This window comes from Cygnus olor, chromosome 4 (assembly GCF_009769625.2).
Source record: "Cygnus olor isolate bCygOlo1 chromosome 4, bCygOlo1.pri.v2, whole genome shotgun sequence".
Taxonomy (NCBI): domain Eukaryota; kingdom Metazoa; phylum Chordata; class Aves; order Anseriformes; family Anatidae; genus Cygnus; species Cygnus olor.
This window is the reverse complement of record NC_049172.1, coordinates 37,738,982-37,755,997: the sequence shown is the minus strand read 5'-3', so window position 1 is coordinate 37,755,997 and position 17,016 is coordinate 37,738,982. Positions and strand designations below refer to the sequence as shown.

At 41.7% G+C, this 17,016-nt stretch overlaps 2 long non-coding RNA genes across 5 annotated transcripts in view; one reads left to right on the top strand and one right to left on the bottom strand.

Annotated features, from left to right (window-relative positions):
- The window catches only part of LOC121069577, a 173,798-nt gene that overhangs the window by 98,272 nt on the left and 58,510 nt on the right, over positions 1-17,016 (bottom strand). The window lies entirely within an intron of this gene.
- LOC121069578 lies at positions 2,946-3,619 on the top strand. Its single transcript, XR_005819501.1, has 2 exons — positions 2,946-3,077; positions 3,466-3,619. It is a non-coding gene; the product is annotated as an uncharacterized LOC121069578 (long non-coding RNA).

Genomic DNA, 17,016 nt, shown 5'->3' with positions numbered 1-17,016 from the left:
CGTTCCACGTTTTTTGCCAACGTATCTGTGTCTGTCAGGAACGTGATCTGGAACCAGAAGATGAGCGTCAGGAAAAGCTGTCAGGGAGGACACAAGCTGTGGCAAAACTCCACTCAGGCCACCCAAGTTTATTCACTTAGAGAGCAGAAATAAGACAGGCTGACAGAAGTACAGCTTTACCATAGCCTTGCCATGTATCAGATGTGCCATTATAAGCTGAATGCTGTTATAGATCTGACCCGAGCAGAGAAGCGGAGCAATTCATGAGAAATTAATTTCACCAGATGACTAGAAGGGCCTTTCACTTCCCAAAGAGAGCACACTTTGTCAGGTCACGGGGGCTCAGCTAATTAGAGCTGCTTCCTTCTCTTCCAGGACTGAACATATCAAGCAAAACTGGTTAGAAGGAAAAAGTTTTCAGAGAAGAAAAGGTATCAATTTCATACTCTCAACATTATTTTCTGTCCCCCATCCAAATGTCTCTCTAAAAAAAACGAGGTCGGGGGGGGAGATTTGTAACCTTGGTAATAAAGTCTGCAGAGGTCAGTACTAGATACTCTGCAACTGCTGATTTACTGTCTGTGCAAAGGGCCCTTAGCAGCTCCTTGTTTTTTTGGGATTTCCAGCAGCTCAGCCAGCACCCCAGAAAAATGACCACTGTCATTTGGGCAGCGGGTGCGACACATCCTGAGCTTGCACCATGCACACCACAGGCTCTGGCCACGCAGACACCAGCAGACCTGCAGTTCCTACAGACCTGCAGTTACAGCTTCAGCTTATTCCCAAGTACAACCCACGCACAGCGCAGTCGGCCTACTGATGCCATGACTTCATTACATGTAATCACATTTTTGCTCAGGATTTCTCAAAAGAAATTAAGGAAACTTCCTGCTGTACAGCCCCTTGAATCTCCCTAATTCTCTCTCGAGTTTGGATCACCCCAGTTCAACACGCACTCTTAACACGTGGCCGTGCTTGCACCATCCCCTAAAGGATGCTTTTCCTGGGTTCAATCCTTGTGTCAAGGGGTGCCTTCATTTCCCAAAGGAGGAAAGTCTTTCCGCAGTTCTCTGTCTGCTGAGGACTTTGTTAATGCAGTTTTACACAAGCAGGACAGGGTGTTTTCTATTAAAGTAAGGCCAAAACGTCCACAGTATATCACATTCTGTAGGCTTGGTTTCAAAATCAATAATGCCATGGCCCTTGCATTTTTCTCCAGCGTTTTCCAATGTTTAACAGTTTTGTTCCTACATTACCGACTGATGGCTATTTCTCCAATTTGACACTGTACTTCCTTTCCAGATCTCATCATTTCCCTCCTAAACTGCTTTTGCCCCAGCCTGCAGCACATCATTGTCAGAAAAAACTGGCTATAAGAGCCCCGTGTAGCCAGTCTCCGGCACTGTATCTGCTACCCTCAGATCCTTCCTGGTGCAAAAATCCTTTCAAGTTATTGTCTGAAGAAGTCTTTTTGTGTTAACTGTTCATTCGACAGAACTTGTTTTAGGGTTTTACTCTCAGAAGGCACCCAGGATTGAGAAACAAGTGGCTGTGGAAGAGCAGGTCCACCTCTCTCTGCTGTCGTATCGTGGAACAAGTCAGCCCCTATTTCGGCTTCATTGCTTAATCATCCTGTTGTCTTTGATTAATATAATTGGGTTGCACTCTTTCTTCATACACTTACATTTATTCAGTTGAAAATGACAATGTAGAGCACGCTTAAAGACAACAGGTTTTACTACTCAGGATTAAGCAAGATAACAACAACAACAAAAGGAGTTTCTCTGCCAGGAGTTATGGGACTCCAGAGGGTATTTACACACTGCACTGTTTCTGGCTGCAACTCCGGGCCGTATCCAGAGCCAGCTGAAGCCTGCCTTGTGCCTCCTGCCAGCAGACCCTAGGCAGTCTTTCACTGATAATTTAACTGTCTCCAAGATCAAGCCAGACCTGAAAAGTAATTGATTCCTTGTGTGCTAGAATAATTAAAATAAGCAAAATCGAGGGCTTTCTGGACAGCCTTGAGGGACTTGGAGCCCTTTCCCTGAAACTACATTAAAAATAGTTCTGAAAATATTTAGAAAAAAAAAAGTCCAGAGCATTTCTCACAAACGATCTATAAGAGCCAGTTATTGTTTGCCTTAGATCTAATCAGTTAGTCCATAAATAGTGAGAGTTTAGACTAACTTTAATAGAATTATAGTGAATTATTTCTTCTTTATTCTCAGATTTATTGCTCTTCTACTGTAAATCATCTGCTCTCATGCTTCATAAAAAACTTACAGGAAGAGAAGAGCAAAAATGAAAACCTTTATAAGCAGCTTAACTAGTTCTTATAGAGATCTTCTAGGGTTTGAATTCAGTTGGCTTGCGGGGTGCACAGGCTGATCTCTGAAAATAAACATGTTTCAGAATCCTTCTTCAAGTTCAGACCAATCCTTCAACTTCAGTAAGATTTTGGATGTATGAGAAACTCAAACTTGGTTCTCCCACGTATGTGCTTTATAAGCATCTGCAATTAAAGAGGGAGGGAAGCAGCTTTACACGACTACCTTTGAAACATGCCATTACAGCATTTAAGGGAGAACAGAGAGAATCCATGTCCTCAGGCAGAAAATACAAACAAAACAAGGGTTATTTAATGGCTGTGGGTTTATTTCAGTTTCCTTCTAAAACAGGAATTTTGTACTGCGGTTCCTGTGTGGACAGCAGCACCTGGTCATCAGATGTTACTGCAGGCTCTAGGCTGGTTTCCAAAATACACCTCAGCTGGGTAAAAAGTGTAAACCTGATTTATAGGCTGTAAATGCAGCTAGAAAATGAGCAGCTTGGTTTTGATGATGTTCCTAACGGCGGAAGGTAAGAAGAGCCACTGGCTAACCCCTGACGCACTTGCAAAAGATGCTATTATGACTTGTTGTGCAACCCACAAAAGGCCCAAGGACATTTCAAGAGGATGCAGTTTGTCCCAGAAAGAACATGGCAGCACACGGGGAAGATGAAGGGGGCCAGTACAGCTTCAGCACTGCCGCACGCAGCAATTTACCTCATTCCTAACGAGCATGGAAACAGTAAAGGTATGTCCTGCTTACATGAAATCCTTCAGCCCTGTTAAACTCCTTTCCTTTCTAGGGGAAAGAGGGAAGGGCTGCACCCTGCCCTGCAAAGGGACGTGCACAAGGCCACGTCATCCTTAGCAGTGGTTGAGGCTGCAGAATGCCCTGCTCTGGATTCTGGGCCCACCTCATCGACTTAAAGCTGAACATTTAATGAGCACAAGAATTAAAACTACAAGTTGCATTAGTCAAAATCCAGCCCAATTCCTACACAGCCATCGTTGCTCCCCCAGCACCGCCGTACAGCCCCCAGGTTGTTAGAGCCCCAGAGAATCCCCATTCTTGCTAGCATGAGGCTTTTAAACCTATAGCTCTCATATACTTAAGGCCAATTTTATTATTTCCACAGCTGAAGGCTAAGACATAAAAGGAGGGCTCAAAGATTTAGCTTCCATTGGAGTTTACACAGAAGGAGCAGGATTGTGAAGAAAGCTCTTAGTCCAAGTTTCTTCACAAATTGAGAAGCCGGAAATTTTACAAGAAAATAAAGATTTTTTTAAAGATAGTTTTTAACATTTCAATACAAAAATGATTTCAACAGAAGCATTTTCAAAAGGGTGAACCAAACAAGGAGAAGCAGTAAGTAACAATTACAAAAAAGAAAGCAGATGATTAAAAAAAAAAAAATTCTATTAATAGTTGCACTAACACTTGTAGCAGCTGGCTTCGAAACCTTCAGGTTCAAGACAGCCTTGAACCTGAAGAAAATTGCACAACTTCACATTTGGAGTAGTCCCATTCCACGCAAAGGAAAAGACCAGCTGAAAATGAGAGATACTGATCTATTTACATGGATTTATGCAGCAGTTCAAAGGACCCTGGGATGGCACTGATGAAGATGCCCTGAGGATCGATGCATACTCAGAATAAATTTAGAATGTCAACAGTAAATGTAAACATATATTTACTTAGGGACATGGTTTAGTGGGTGGTATTGGTGGTAGGGGGAAGGTTGGACCAGATGACCTTGGAGGTCTTTTCCAACCTTAATGATTCTGTGATTCTGTATAGGATCCTTATGCTACTTTGTGTAGTGGTGAAATCCAGTCTTTCAAGATGGAAAGCTGTGGTGATATCTAAGCAAACCTCCTGAAATCTCTAGAGATTCCTGGGTCCATTACAGGCACAAACAGTTAATTGCTAGTCATATAAATGCCTTTTTTGTGTTTGATGACAGATTTAGTAAACTGAATAAGCATTTCAAGGGATAGCAAAGCATTTACATTTTGTTTATTTTTCTGTTAAAGAAGTAGCCACCCACTACAATGGGGATTTTGTGTACTACACAGCACAAACCATGCTGGATAAGAAAGCACAACTTTACAGTTAATTATTAGCATACGAGTTGCTTCTTAAAATGGAAAACGCAGAAAAGCTTACATTAGCTGAAGCTGGACTTGCTAACCCCAAATCTTTCAATTGATGTACAATGCAGCATAATTGTGACAGCATGCACTTGGCCGGCATACAGATTTCTAAACAAGCTGTTAATATATTTATCGAGATTACATTATGATTGATTATTAATTTATTTCCTATGTGACTGAATCAATATTCAAAGTCTAAACTTAAAGCCCCCTGTTAATTATGCAGGAAGATGAATGATCTTATAGGTTAGCTTTGTCAAAACCAGTTGCATCATCTGTCAGAGATTAATTAGGAAAAAATTTATAAGCACAAATGAATTTGTCACAATTACTGAAGAAAAATGACTTAGTTGATGAGAATTATTTTCTAATGAATATAAATAATAAATACAACTGTAACCTCTTGAACTAGACATGAAACTTTGTTTCAAAATAAGGAGAGACAGAAGTATGAATTCAGAGCTCTGCTAGATTTTCATGGATGCCACATAAGGAAAACTGTACTAAAGCAGATTCTTTTTGAAACTGCGCAACCTGTCATATATATTCTTATTTAAGCCTACAATTCTTTCAGGTCCTTTTTACTTCTTAGTAATTACTCAGATAACTTCAAATCCACCATTAACTGATTGGTCAATAGGTATTTGTGTGCTTGCAGAAATAAAATAATAATTAGCTTTAAAAAAAAAAATCGGAGGAACCCTTCAGAAAAATACAAAGTACTGGACATAAAATTTTGCCTGGACTCTTTAAAAAAAAAAAAAAAAGCAGGTACCATTCAGAAACCAAGGACAGACATTTGCATTGAAGTAAATGTTAAGATGATAACGTTGTTCTTTCTAAAACAGGATTGGAAATTGTGTTTTATCTTTTCAATGTAGTTATTAATTATTACTTACTATTCATATTGCATTAGCCCCTAGCAGATTTGCCTGCTAACCCTTACACAGAACTGTTTAGATCATTTCATTGATAAAGGTTTTTGTAACAATCACAAGAAGAATCTTAAATTATATTCTCAGTTTAATACGAATTCATCTTCTGACTTTCAATTTTCTGCTGGCTTAATCTTAGGGCTTTACTTTTACAGGACAATGCATTCTGAAATCTTGCATTCAATACCGCTCTGAAGACCTGACAAAAATACAGTACTACCACCCTGTTTGTATTCCATTTTCTTCCAGAAATGCAGTTAAAGTTATGTATTGTGTTTAATGCCTGCTAGGGCAACTGCTTGGGAGGTACATCAGCACCGACTGCTCCAGGTGCTTCGAGGAGCTGAACAAGTAGGTAATAAACATGACTAGGTGCAGATATTGCAGAACATGTTCAGATAAGGCCATCACAAGCAATCCTCTCTGCAGACCTGCACATCAAACATGGATAGATTCCCCAAACCCATGCAGCCTGAAGGAACATCGTGGGTTATTCCAGGAGCACTAAGCGATGCCATTTCTTTAAAAATATTACTTGGGGGGGAGTGAAGGGAGGGGGGAAATATAGCTGCCTTTTCCACGTTATTTGCTTTGTGTTCTTACTTTTCGTTGTTGCATCTCCTGAACAGCAGTACTGACACACCACAGATAGTTATGCTTAATGACAGTGCTCTGCCTTCCCACACTATCCTCTTTAATTAGCACTGATGGTGGTGGTCAGCAATCATAAGATAAGCAGTATCAACAGAAAAAATAAGACTTAATATTGCTACTAATTGAAAATGTTTCACAGTTACCGTGGAATAACATTCACAAAAAAAGCTCAAGGTCTTTCAACACGATTTTTTTTAATTCCCACCTATGGGCTCGGTTGAACAATTCACCTCCACTGGTTCTTGTATGTTGTGTAGCAAATCCAGGCTGCAGCAACAACAGGTCTCCGACAGAAATTTCCAAGCAGCTGGAGGCTGGCCATAAGAAAAGGCAAAAACAAGGACGGCTCTGTACAACACAGTGGGATGGTCTGAAAACGCAAGAGCCGGAGGTAGCTCAAGTGGGAAGAATAGAAATAAATGAACGTAAGAAGGAAGGCAAGAGGAACACAAGACTCTTTTGTAGGAAGGGAAAGGAAAGGAGTTTGTTTTGGTCATGTAATAATGAATTTTTTACGCACTCTGAGGCAAATGTTAACGGTGAAACCTGTAACAAGCAACCCAGGCCAGCTAAGGCAGCACAAAAGCATAGATGTGATCCTTTCTTGTAGTCCTCAGAAGAAGCACAATGCTCTCAGCCTCAGTGACCATTTATATCAGTACTAATAATAAGGTATAAATTGTCATCCTGGTGGTACCACTGCCAGTGCTTGGGTTAATGAAAGCCCTAACCAACTGGAGGACCATAGCTGATGTTAATGACAACACTTTCGCTCTGTTGTGCAATGAGGTGATGTTTGCTACATCTGGGCTTGGACTTCAGGTACACTGTGCACTAGCAAGCAGGAGAACAGATGGGCAAGAAGAGAGAAAGAAGGTGTTTGTGGCTGCCTAAATTTTACACTGGCTCTGTCCTCGGCACAGTTCAGAGCAACATTTATTTTATGCAGCAATTTGCTCTGCTACCATTTTAGTTATAATCAAACAAGACCATTAGTTCTGCTTCTCAGAGGAGGGAAAAAAAACAACGAAGTCAGGCTCATGATACATCTGTATCCACCATTCCTTGCCCCTCTGTCTTCTTCCATTTCCATACACCAGCTCTCTCCTGACACCTCCACCAGGGGAAGATAAGAAATTTACAGACAATTTGCACCATCAAATAAAGCCTTATTTCCCAAGGAAACCTGCCTAAAAACACATATATAACATGTCTTAGATTCACATACCAACCTGGACATTGGTTGCTGCTTCTCAACAAAATTAAGGCTAGACTATAGAAAGAGAACCCGAGCACGTGTATGTCCTGTACATTTTGATCAGTATGAGTGATACTAAATGAAGGACAAATCCAAAGAGAAGGACAGCAAGATCAACAAAATAAATCTAGTGGGCAGAGTACAGAGTTTATCCTATTTTCTGCAGTCAAAGGAGACATGAAAATCTTCAGGAAAAAAAAAAGTGTCATACCAGACAGTACATAAGAGTTCACATAAATCTGTTGGATGTCTCAAACCACAACTCAAGATCTGGTTTAAATGGTTCATCAAAAATCACTTTGAAGAGCAGCACAGACTTGTCCAAATCTTCACAGTAGGACAGTAAGAAGATCAGTAACTCTTGTACTTTGCTTTTAAGCAGTGATCAGTCTGATCCTTTCAGTCAGTAAGTAGTAAAGTTTACTATACACCTAATTAAAAGGTATAACAACCTTGAAACATCTTGATAACTCACTCAAAAAAAAAAAGCCACCTGTTTTTTGTAGCAAACAAAACAAGCTTAATTCAAGAATCAACTCAAATCATTTACACAGTCCTGCTTTTTTCCTACCCTACCTAAAAAGTTTTGTTTGAAACTTAAAAATACTTTAGGTAGTATATATTTCATGTATAATTTAGGGTCCCATGTACACAGACGCTTAACTTTATATCAGTGAAGGTGGTAGTTTAAGAGAACTATTTATTAGAAGAAAGCCAAGCACAGCCATAAAAAAAAGTTTGGTGTGTCATGATTTACCTCATACTTTATGCTGCTCTGGAATACATTAAAAGGCTTTGGTCCTTAAGGCTAATCCTTAAGGAAACAATTCTGCCTTTAATCATCTAACTACTGTGTGTGCCTTTTTACAGCAAGAGTCCAGGGCCCTTTCTCTGCCCACTGAGATCACCTTAGACACATAGCACGGAACCGGAATAGCACCACTGTAGACTTGAACATTGATATTTTCTTATTAAGAATTCACTTTGCCACAGTCAACAGACATCTTTTTGCTACCATCCATAATCCATCACAGAAATCCAGGACACGTGTTTGCTCTCAAAGCACTTATCGATACCCACTTGTCCAGATTCATCCCCACAAGCTCCAGGATTCTTCTTACAAGAGCTTTGACTGCAATGCTCCCTTCGTAAAGTAAAGCCTGTCACAGGCTGCAGACATATTCAGTAGGGTCAGAGGAAGGTGTTACTACAAATACATTACTACTAGGTGGAATTCCACCTTCTTCCTGGCAGGTACTTAAGTGTGTTCGGAGTTACTCCAGTACTATCATATGAAATACCAGTGATCCAACCAACAACAGAGGAGCTCTCTCCAGACATTTCTCTCAATAAAAACTAGCAAAATAAACATGCTGTATCATAAGAACCAATGAAACAAAATACAAAAATGTATTTAAAAAATAACTCATACTTACTTTAAAGTCCATGTTATGACCGCAACTCATTCAAAAATGTCTTAGAAAAAGTTATGATATATTGGTGAAAAATTAACTATAGTTACTGCCATTCCAGTTGGTGCCTCTTTTGAAATAAAAGGTAGACCTGCATTACCAACTGGTAATGAGGCCAGAAGCAAGATACAATCTGCAGCAGTCTTATGTTTGTAAGACAACACACTGGGGGATGGATGCAATGAACTTTACAAGCCCCTTCCAACTCAAACCATTCTACAATATCTACATTATATCTTTATCAGCAGTAAAATTTGCCCCATCTGCCAGGCTAGTGCAAGCCCTGCATATGCAGAGGACTAATCGCTGAGGGATCTGGCAACCAAACAGGGAGCTCCAGATTGTGCCCTGGCAAAGTCAGAAAGCTCTGACTTATGAACCAGTGGTGTGCTCAAGTATATGCCACAGTGCAAATTCAAACCAAAAGGAACACTAAGTTGGTAAAGTGAAACCTACATAAACAAAGTAAAAATAATCCTGGCAAAATCTTGGACAAAATAGGCAGGATTTCCAACTGCTTTTAAAACCAGATTGTAGAATAACCTAGCCCAAAACTTAGCCAAAACAGAAGTCAGAATAAAATTCTGTGAAGCCATGTACTTCCTGTTGCATGCTAGTCCCCAGGGAGACACAGTAAACATCCTAAATGCAAGAGATTGACAGCCAAGTTTGTCAAAGAAGTCCTTCAAAGAAAAAAACAAAACAGTGATTCAACTTTACTGGGATTCAGAGGTCTGACTTCAAGAAAGGTAGGTTTTTTGAATCTGAACCGAGGGCATTTATCTTTCTCACAAATACTATATACATGTGCATCCCTCTTTTTCTTTCTGTTCTGCTATTTCTAATTTGATGGAGAAAATTAAGCAGTAATTTCAGCCAGGTCCTGCTGTTCTATTGAAATCTATTTTCATCAGATTACCACTTGCAGCACTGATAGAAATATTAATGATTTTTTTTAAAGGGAATGTTGCATTTAAATATTTCAAAACTATTGTTTTGTTAGTGTCAATGAGAAGGAAACATATTGACTGGAAGCTGCAGCCAATGCTGCCTTTTATAAATCTCCTGTCAGGCAAAGAATGGCTCTCCATAGATTCCAATATGATGTAGAGCTCTAAAGCAAACACTCCTATTGCCAAGAGGCTCAAAGGGAACTGCCATTGCAATATCGTGGCCTGAATAGTGGGATTTGAGTTTATCTTTCCTACCACAAAAGCAGAGTAAAAAGAGGAGATAGCTCAGAATACTTCAAGTAGAAAGTTGATTGATTTACCGAAATGTCAAAACCTTTCGATAAGCAAAATCGCTACGCTGAAGTTTACAGGCAATTTCATTAGATGACAGGATAGTAGAGACAATACATTTGAAGCTGCTCTCACCAGCACTTGGACTCTTACTTCAGTGCAGCATTGCACACACATGTGCTCATTGTGTGGGAATATACAAATTATACAGCATTCTGGCTGCAGTGTCTATGAAGTCTACAAGTATGCCTTCAGCTGTCTGGTGCAAAAAGAATATAAGGAAGGACCACTGCAACGCTAGAAAATGCAAATTTAAAATCAGATACATTAGCATGATCTAACTGTTCCTAACTGCACAGTAGGAGAAACAAAGATATAAATCAGCAACAAATGATAGTTTAGCTAATTTAATCCCCTATAAGATTCTATAAGAATGGTTTGGGTTGGAAGGAACCTTAAAGATCACCCAGTTCCAACCCCCTGCCAACCAGACCAGGTTGCCCAAAGCCCCATCCAGCCTGGCCTTGAACACCTCCAGGGATGGGGCATCCACAGCTTCTCTGGGCAGCCTGTGCCAGTGTCTCAAATGGAGACATACTTGACAAATTTCTTCAAATATCCTGGCTCACAGTTTAAGCCATGCAACTATTCAGAAGCTTGCAGGAGGTGGTTGGTTCCCCCAGTGGCTGGGATAAATTTTGCATACAAGTTATTGGGGCATCAAGTCTTTCAAGAACCAGCAGGAACAGATGAGAGGAAGTGCTGCACTAGGCCCAAGAACAGCCTTGCTGCTTACAGAAAGGTGTTTTTGTAAGGTTTATGCAACTGTGGAGACCGCAGTCATTCGGTTTTCTGCCATCATTCATGAGATACAATACTGCCAAAGCACCCTGGCCACGTATATTCTAAGAGATGCGGCGCTGCATGACACGGAAAAAAATGTTCATCTCGCATGGTTTAAATCAAATCAGGATTGAAGTAGTTTATTGACTTATTAATGACACATAATTAACCAGCAAACAGTGAACTACACACGTTCAGGATCAACACCAGCAACAAGGGAAAAACCCCAGCACCGGCCTATTTCAATGTGTTAATGAGCTCACATGCACGTTTCTAGCCACCTTTCTACAGCTAAACCCCAACAAGTCCCCAGCACCCATATGCTCCCCAACTCATAGCTCCCCAGGGATACCCAGCCTCGCCTCAGCTCACCTGAGCTGGGACTCAGGCGTTTGACTGGTGTTTGACCCCAGGCTGGCAATGCCAAAGGTGCAGATGACCACCAGCTGGATGAAGCAGGGACTGGGGAATGGCTGAGAGGCTGCTGAGCCAAGCACCCTCCGGATGATTTCAGGTTTTCCTCACAGACACTGGGTACGTTCATGTGCCCCATCCTAACAGCTGCTTCTGTCCAGGCCAGTATGCTGAGCCACGAGAGCACCCTGTGCTACTTCCTCTGGATTTCACAGGTCGAAGAGTGCAAGATTTTATGGTTTGAACTTCAGTTCAACAAAAAAGGTCTTTTTTTTCCATGGATTTTAAACCAGCATGAGCAGCTGGACCGGGGGACCCTGCCTGTCTGCCCAGGCAGGTCCTTCACAGCAGGCTTCCCAGGTGCCCCACAACACATGGGCTCTGGTTGGCATTTCCTTCGGAGCAGAGGACAGCCCCCAGCCCCTCTCCACCAGTCTGAAAAGGCCAAGCTCACACATTTGCACTGCCAGGGTACAGCAGTGTGGCACCTCCCTAGCCAGGCATCCATTTCGGTCAAGTGCGAGACCCTTCTTGGTTAGCCATTGCAACCGTGTTGACAGGTAGGGCTGAAATTGGTTACGGAGCTCGACAATGACAAATGTTCACATGCATACACCTGGTATGACAGCAAAAGTTTGTTTCCTGAGCAAACCAGTTAAACACTAGAAGAAATAGAGCATCTAGAGATCACAAAGGCTTGGTCAGGAAGCAAGAAGGTGCTTCAGTAACACTACAGCAAGAGTTACCCTCAGATAGCCTCCTCACAGACCAGGCACAGAGAGCCATCACCCACAGACCCACCAGAGAGACACGGCACAGTGCGAATGCTTGGAGCTGAGCTCTGATAGAAGGGGTAACACTGGCACCTTCTAAAAGATACCTGCACACCTTTCTGGAAAGCAAACAGGAAACAGGATTTGAAAAACCTTGCCATCGCTTCCAAGCAGGAACTACTGGACAGTAAGTCTGCAGTTCATCGCAAAGATTTCCCCATGCTGTTGTTCTTACTCATGGAAGCACCTGCAAAACTACAGCAAATATACACATCCCAGTCACACAATAAAATATTATGAAAAATCCCACAATCTAGTAAGTAAATTTTGAAGGAGTTTATTCACAATGAACTAAAGGATTTGACAAATGAAAATCTGTTCATAGCTCTCCAGAAGCAATTGTTTTGATTACAAACTAAAGTAACTTGGTCACTTTCTATTTTCCAAGTTCCTCTCCTATGCAAATCTTCAAAATCCAGTTTTTAAACACATCTTACCACTCTGGTGATAATGCTTCTATTTCCGTGCCCAAACCCCACAGGCAGCAAAGAAATAATAATTAAAATATATACTTGTCTGAATTTTTAATTAATGACATGCTCTGTTTGTCCCCTTTGTTTTACTGACAGATACTTCAGGCACATTCATTAAAGGGTTCAACGAGTTTTGTAACAGATACATTATACACATCAGCCATTCCCTGGGGACATACCTCCTACCAGTCCTGCAGCGTTCTGGTATCTGCTTTATATGCCACCAACCATCTTGTTTGCTGTTGAGTGGGCTGACACAGAGGACTGATGTCCAATTTAAGTTGCAGAAAGTCAGAATTCCCCAGGAACTAAAGTGTTTCCTTCCGGAAAATCTCTATGCCATCTGAGCTCAAAGTATAACGTAGGAAAACAGGCCCAGAAATCAAACAAGGCTTGAGCTTTAAAGAAGCATCACATTTTAAAAAGGGCATGCCACTCAAGTAATAAGCTAGTTTCTGGTTCAGGTTTTCAGAAGAATATCTGCTCAGCTGCTGGACACATTCTGAAGAAGATTAAAATAAACCTTCATCCTCTGCTACAGGCTCTGGTTACCAATTTCTGATTTATTATCCATTTATTTGGAGCAGAGGAGTTGCCTCTAGTCCTCTTATTCTCATCCCAGCTGCCTACCCTCTCTGTGTATGTGGATGGCAGAAATGGCTCCATGTTCTTTCAGACGGGGCAATCTTTTTAACCTTGATGGGTTTAAGTGACAGGAGGGAAGCACTACTGCAGCAGAAAACAGTTTCTTTCTTGCCTTTATTGCCTCCTAGAACTGTAAATCTAGCAAGGTTTAACCTCGTTTCCCCACCTTCTGATTCACAATACCCTCATATTTAGTTTCAGATCGTACTTTGACCTGGCAAAAAGATGTACACAGTACTACAAAAACAAAAATTCTGTTTTCAAGTAAGTTTCATTTGCGTGGACACCACTCCACACCCCACTGTAACCCTTGCTTTTGTTATTCACATTGGATCAAATAATTGTAAAATATTTCACTCCAGGATTTTTGGAAGTAGAAAGTAAATGTAATAAAATATAGGATTCTCTCTAAAAGTCTTCAGCCGCAAAACATATTGCAACATTTTCTGTAGCTTCATGGTCTCAGGGTTACAGGGAAGAAGCTCTCTGACAGCTGGCATTGGCAGTGGAAACAAACAGGAAGGTTCCTCCCTTGGGAAAGGAGGGGAACTTGTTCTGTACGTTTGTTATCTGCCTCTAAAGATGCATCTGTTAGTCAAAAGGTATTTAAATTTGGGTGGAGAGTACTGAAAAGTCCTCACGCTGTGTAGCAAGGAGAACAGAACTGTACCTAATCTCCCTGAGGGGAGACACTTTCCTGAGGAACGGTGCACATGAGGATACATGGAAAGTTGGCCGCCTATTTGAGACAGGAATTTCTGGTAGCCCCAGTTATCCATCAAGTTCCCTCTCCCCACATCCCCATCGTAACAGCAAGAAGGAAACAGTGAAGCTGCTCCTTGACATGGATGGGTGGTGGTCAAGTTCAGGGTTCCTACTGAAGCTGCAGAAGATACCAGTGGAGCTAGGGTTACCCATGCGAGGATCACCCTTTTCTACTGATCAGGCACTTGAAAGGAAGGAGCTGGAACAGCAGGGCCATAAGGCTGCAGCATCACAGACTTCATTCTTGGGTAGCAAGATAGTAACACAGAGGCTATCTTGACATTGGAGACACCAACACAACACAACCGAGCACTGAAGCATCCTTCACAGTGTTCAAGTAACCCTTAGCATCTGGAGGTGGACTTGCCAGATGCACCTGGGATTTCACTGTCAACTGGTAATAAGCAGCAAGTGAAGCTAATCAGGAAGGCGGGGAAGTGCTATGTCAAAAGGCACAAAGCAGCCTTTTCTGCATGGGATAACACAAGCATCGTGCTGTGACTAAATTAATGGTCTGTATCCACTCGAAGGCCAGGAGTGAATTTGCATCTGCCCAGAAAACGCCACGTCAGCATACCCAAAGTGCAAACAGGCCACCAGGCATCAGATCCACACCAACCCTAGCGTCACAGGGAGAGTGAGAAGGTGAGACTTACTGTTGCCGACATAGCACTGCTTCATTGCTGTTAACTGTGTGCCTTTCCCTCCACAAGAACATTTTTGTTTGCCTTCCCACAGCACCAGTACTCGTGAGAATAGAATATTTGCTAAGAGTTTCGGAGGATTAACTGCATGAACAAGGTCTCCAGGCAGGCACCAGCCAGCATGCTTTGAGAGGAGCCCTGGAGGTATCTGAACCTTGCTATTGTTTCCAACGCCATCTGAAGGGAATTTCACCGGTACAACAGGTCAGTTATTGCCCCAGCAACCAGAACACATATTAAGAATAATATTACTCCTTCATCTTGGATGTGCGCTTTGTGTTTTCACTTGTGTCCACTGTATAGGGATAATTTTAGATACTAGCTGCCAATAGCTGGTCAATATCTCACTTGAAGAAATGCTGTATTCATTTGGAAAATAATTCTGCCTTGCGTGCTGGTCCAACATCCTGAGACAACTTGCAACATGTTGAAGCAATATGCTCAAGTCCTGTAATGAAGTACTTTTTTTGAATCCTCAGGTCACTGACTATCAATAAACATTGCCATTTAGCTAAAGATACCATTTCTCTGGAAGGTAGACACAGTGCGATCAATAACATCACTGCAGCAATCATATCCCTTGTGCTGATGAAATCAGGAAGTATATTTTAAAGGTAAGTTGTAAGTAGAAAACCAATTATTAAAGAGAGAAGCCAAATTTTGCCTTGTTGATTGACACAACCTTCTGCCATCAACATTCAGTGCAAGCCCGATGAATGAACAACGCCATGCAAGTCAAGATGCAACAAACATTACTGATACAGCATCACAGAAATCAGATTCCTTCATTCTCCTCTTGTTCCTGACTCTCAAGCTGGCGGCAAATCTCTAGATCACTTCTATGTTATGAAGGCAGCCGCAGAACCAATAAAATCTTGCATACAGCACTGCTGATATTTCATGAGATGGTGAGGAATGGCATCCAAAGTTCAATTCTGGATCATAAAAGTAGTCAGGAAGGGAAAAAACATCGAGTTAGGTTTGATCATCTGGGAGGCACAACCCAAGAACAACATGCAGGCATACAACTACTCGGGACAAAAAAATTAAATAAAAATCAGCTCTTGTCACCAGAGAGAAGCAAGGTGTGCCCTAACAGGGGTGTGGGCACACAAAGGGTTCCAAACCATCTCCTCCATACGTCCCTCAGCCTGACACAACAGCTACTGCACTGGCATGCTCTTCCCTTGCTCTTTAGGCACTGCCCAGCACTGTCACCCCAGCGGGTTCCTCTGCCAGGCCAGATCAGCGCAGGTAACCAACAGCCCAGCATTGCCCATGGTAGAGTTGCATGTTAAAAACAGGGCTTGCAACCAGTCACTTCTTCACCACCAGTTAATTACCAGTTGGTACATAAGCCAACGTTTTGAAACACAGCTTGCGAAGTTGCACAAGCTATTACCAGAAATGCTTTTCAATGAGCAGGAAGAGGTGATTTTATGACCAACTAGCAACTGTGCCGCACAGTTTTGAAGACTTCATAACGCTGCTGTGTGTCATTAATGGACCTGAAAGCAAGAGTTGCAGGGCACCATCATCAAACACATCACCAAGCAAAAGAAGCTGGAACACGAGGACTAGATGATGCAGCAGGACAGCCCACAGACAAACAAGTAGGCAGGGTCATTAGGAAAACAAGAGCAAGCTCAGCTCACCAGGCAATCAGCTGAAGCAGAGCAACATCACCTGCAATGGACTACACATCTACAAATGTGCACTCTATTAAACATCTGCCTGGCACATACTCTGTAGGCCAACCATAGTCAACGGGAAGCTTTCTGTGACTTCAGCACAATCTCCCCTTAACTCTCCCTGAGTTTAAAAGAATACTTTTTGTCCTTTTAATGCAACCTTGTAATAGACTCGAAGTGGAAGGAAGAAGGTCTTATTTAAGGCTTGAGTGAAACCATGAGTGAACTAGTTGTCTGAGGAGGAAGGGATCTACCAAAGAAGAGGAAAGACATTGAAACAGAGAAGAATCACACATCATTTTTATATATCTTTTATGAACCAAACCTTGATCCCATTTCAAAGCTTCTAGACTCTTCTGGAATTTGAGTGAATAAACAATTACACCAACTGCCAAAGCCTTCAATAAATCACTGCTCTCCATCAATCGTAACAAGTACAGTCCATCGGTTAAAACTGACATGAGACACACAGAAGGCGTAAAGATAAACCATCACTCCAAGAAATAAATTTTAGTCCCTATTCCAATTCAAACAGGGAGCAGGAAGGTTAGGTACAAGAAGTCACATAAATTAAGCTCAGGAGGGTGGGGAAGGGAACAAAA